Raw genomic sequence first — 5,000 nt, 5'->3', positions numbered from 1 at the left:
CGTATTTATATTTTTATATTTTGTATGTTGTGTACAGAAAGTTGTTAGATGAGATAAGCCATTGGCACCGTCGATTTCAAGCCCGATAATTAGGATTACTCATCATGAGTATTGGCTGAAGAGAGCGTGATATGGATACTAAAATGGTCCTAATTATCGGGCTTGAAACCGACGGTACCAATGACTTACCTCATCTAACAACTTTCTGTACACAAAATACAAAATATAGATATATGTGTGTGTGTTGAGAAATGTTCACACACACACACACACACACACACACACACATTCTCACTTTTATAGATGTATATAGATAACGAAAATTTCAAATTTATCTGAATGCCACAGTTCAAAATTAGCAAATTTTGAAACACTTTTCATATCCTGTCCTGATGTCTTGATACTTCTAGATGTCAACAAAATCAACAGTAGATTGTGTACAGTGAAATGTAGACTACATGATTGTAGACTAAGTCACAGCAGGAGGAGTTTTGTGAAGCTTCTTCCCAGCGCATCCCAGTTGGTTCTGACTAGAGCAATCAATCAATAAATTTGATTTAAAAATGAACGATTTCACTGATTTCGATGACAATAGAAGTATTGGAATTGTGAAACATTTTGTTGATCCTCATTCAATCTCGAGCAACTCCAGGTATCCCTGCTATATATGTGTGTGTGCTAGCATGGAGAGTGTAGGTTTCCCGGGATTGGTAAATGAGAATGATGATGAACAAATATTCAAAGACTTTCCATATATTGTCTTGTGGCTTGACACTTCTTGTTATCGACAATCATTGCTACGTCAAGCCGATATTTCGATAAAGTACTGATTTTTATGATGATCACACAATCTAGTTCTCTGAAAGGTTTTGACTTAAATGATTGTAAAACCCGCTTGAGTTTTCATAATGTAACTTCTTTGATGACAAAGATAGCGACAATCCAAACAAACGTGGCGTTATAAATTTCAATCAGTGGATTTAATGTCAAAAAAAAAAAAAATCCTTAGCAAATCCTCCCTTTTCCGACACATCTCATACGAGGTGCCTTCAACAAATTTCCAGATTTTTTTTCGTATGGGCACATTTATTGATAATACACACATGAAAATTTAGACTCCTTCGAAACAATCTCCTCCGGCTGCAATGCACGTGTTGTTGCAACAACTTCTGGGGGCTCTATGAAAATCCTCTTTTGTGAACGTGTCAATGACCCTCGTCACAGCCTCTTTCATTTCCTCAGTCGTCCTATAAAGGCAACCTCTAAGAATTTCCCTGGGCTTAGAGAATAACCAAAAGTCACAGGGAGCAAGGTCTGGACTATAGGGAGGATGAGGAACTATCTTGATACCCATCTAGATCAAATACAGGGATAGAGTGATGAACTGGTGCATTCGCGCAAATCTTCTGCATCTTCAGTTCCTTGCGAATAATTGTATGTACAGTTCCTACATCAACATCAAACTGAGCACTTTTTGTCTTGATAGACACACGACGTCCTTATCCATTAAATTCTTTATTTGGCAAATCAACTCTGGTGTTCTTCCATACTTCTCATCATCCCTTACAGACTCCCTGCCTCCCTTAAATCTTATGCCATTAAAAAACTGATGCATTCCATAAGTTACTGTGATATTTTTTCCAAAATTAAGACAAAAGGTTATTGCTTATCGTTCCTTCTAAAGTATCCTTACGCCCAGATTGTATTTTTGAAATTCATCAGATGTGACAATCACGCTTTAGTAGGGTGTATTCCAATTCCTGCTGTATCTGTTCATTTGAACATGAAAGCATAAACATTGTTCAGACATCTCATAAGATGTATAGCAATAACATACCGAATTTTCAAGAGTCTACGACAGTATTAAATGTCTGTACAAAAAGTCTGGAAGCTTATTTAAGGCGTCCGGTATGTTGATATTCTACCCACCTTTTAAAGGTTAATGTATGTGTTGACCGCAAATAAGCTGCTTGCAATATTCGGCAGTTGGCGGCAATCAGGCTGCTTTGGTGTTGTGAGAGGTCATGTTGGTGATGTTCTCGACGTCTGACCAAGCGAGGTATTCCAGCGAGTTCAGTGAGAGAAGGGTACAAAGTCCTGTCACTCCTTTTGAAGTCAAGGCTGAAGCTCTTTGAATGCGTGGGTCGACGCCGAGTCCTGCTGCCACACCCAGGGTCAGACAGCGGCTACCTGATTGCATCAGAGGATCACCACACTCTTCACACATCCAGGTACATTTTGGTGTCGACTTTCAAGCCGACTTTGAAGATATGAGCTGGTACGATATAGCTCTCACTTGAAACCACACCAAAGGCCACAAACGTGACTGTGTTTTCATCACGCTGGGCACGTCTCTGTTATCCGGAATTGCATTTTGAGGGTGTTGGCAATGGTCCTATTGTCATAACTTGGATCGGAAGTGAGCAGGAGTTGTACAGCGGCGCATCTCCGATCTCGTTCGTTAAACATTGTGTCACTTTTAGACATGATAGAAACACCTATTGCTCTTAGGATTTGTACATAACTAACCAACTAGTAGATGGTCTGCCAAAATAAAAAAAAAACAAATAAAAAATAAAAACGGCTTTCATCAAACAGAAATGAAATCATGCCTTTTCTAGTGCGGCAATTTTATCATTCCACCTCGTAGCCCCAAACTAGTTGGGTATGTTCTGACCTATTTGCTGGATATGATCATATAAATGTATTAATTTTTTTTTGTCGTCGTGTTACTGCTTTGAAACCTAATTTCATAAATGTTCGATTAGATTAAAATCTGGACTCTGTCAAGGACATTCGATAATATTAATATTATGGAGATCAAAAAATCACATTACATTTTTGGCTTTATGAAGGGAACATTTCTCCTGCTGGTAAATGGATCCAGGTGGCATTTGATCAGTGAAATATGCCAAGACATTATCTTTTACTTGATGCATAAAGCCTGTTAAGTCGTCTAGCAACTTTGATTATTAGATCAATATCTGGACTACATAATTCTCCCCATAAAATAACCAGGGAGAAGACGGTGGTTAAGTGGTTAGCGACACGGACTGACGAACTCAGATTGGTTGTTTTTGTTTTACGGCATATCAACCCTTTTCAGGTTATTTAATGCCGAATCTATTTATTTTGAGGAACGATTTTTAATGGAGTATATTTGTTTTTTAAGTCGGATTCTATTTCACCCATAGTTGGGACCGTAACAGGTACTACCACTCCGGGTCAGAGTGGACCTGGGAGTAATGGTAATTAAAGGGTGGCTCCACACTCCCCAAGGCCCGCAGGGTGGGGCCTCACCATCGAATATAGTTTTAGGTCATATCCAGGCCCTGACGAACTCAGTATGCCAAGTTCGGATCTAGTTCGTTCCACACAAACACATTCACTTAGGGATGTCGGCAATCTTCACATGGTCCCTTCAGTAAATACCCAATGTATTTTTTAGAAAGAATTCTAATTAAATAATATCGTAGAAACGAATAATCATCTGCTTCACACGAAAATGAATGAATGATGTCAATGACAGAACCTAACCTCATTGCCACCATCCGTTTATCATGTCTTTTTGTCATATTTCTGGTGTAATTCTTCGCTTGGACGATATCTGATATAAGTTTTTCATCTAATCGAATAATACATGCCGTCACTTCATATATATATATATATATATATATATATATATATATATATATATATATATATATATATATATATATAAACTACTTCATTTACACACATAAAATTAATATATGAAAGTATAAATTTATGCGTAAACTTTAAGTATTTACTTGAAAAGTGCTGAATACGTAGGTAGAGCTAGTTAATGAGTTATAAAATATATATGGCGATTAAGCTACACTGAATATTCCGCGTTTCATCCACTCTAGGACTCTTCAGGCTTATGCGCCTGAAGAGTCCTAGAGTGGATGAAACGCGGAATATTCAGTGTAGCTTAATCGCTATATATATTTTATAACTCACTATATCTATCTATCTATCTATCTATCTATCTCTCTCTCTCTCTCTCTCTCTCTCTCTCTCTATATATATATATATATATATATATATATATATATATATATATATATTGATATCGAAAAGTAAAAAAAAAAAAAAACTTTATAAAACTGTAAGGAAGGTATAGAAAATTGTAATTATTCGACAAGGAGCACGAATAAAACAAGAAAAATCTTATTCCATGGAATTTCGAAGAGAGCAATTCTTCTCATCAGAAGGAAGAGGTTTGTAGGTTAATTCATCACACGAAACAAGCAATGTTAAATTTATATTTCTACCAAAATAAGTTTTAACAGCTTTTGGACAGTTTATATGCAGGTTCATAGTTGTTTTATTCAACTAATCTTTTTGTGCATTTTATATTTGTTTATGTTTCTTGTTGCATTTATCGTTGAGTACACACATTTTAAAAATGAGTTTCAGTACACACGTCTTAGTTTTTAAATATGATGTCAGATTCATAATTTTTTCTTCAAATAACCTTTTGATGCATTTAGTAATTATTTGTTTGTTTCTTAGCATTTGTCATCGGATGTATTTCTTTGCCAAAATGATTTCTTCGTACACACAGTATAGATATTTTCCCATAACCGTCTTACATGTGTTTCGATGATACCATTGTACAATTCATTGCAGATAAACAACAGTATATATGCTCTGAAGGCAAAAATTGAGCTTATTATTTGTAACAATTTGTATTATATTATTTCGTTGAGCTTGTAACAATTTGTATTATATTATTTCGTTGAGCTTGTAACAATTTGTATTATATTATTTCGTTGAGCTTGTAACAATTTGTATTATATTATTTCGTTGAGCTTATATTTGTATTATATTATTTCGTTGAGCTTATTATTTGTAACAATTTGTTTTATATTATAAAGAATATATACTTCAAAAACATTATATATATATATATATATATATATATATATATATATATATATATATAGAGAGAGAGAGAGAGAGAGAGTGAGAGA

This window comes from Euprymna scolopes, chromosome 35 (genome assembly GCF_053919585.1).
Source record: "Euprymna scolopes isolate OS-2025 chromosome 35, ASM5391958v1, whole genome shotgun sequence".
In the NCBI taxonomy this organism is placed as follows: Eukaryota; Metazoa; Mollusca; class Cephalopoda; order Sepiida; family Sepiolidae; genus Euprymna; species Euprymna scolopes.
Note: the sequence above shows the minus strand (reverse complement) of the source record.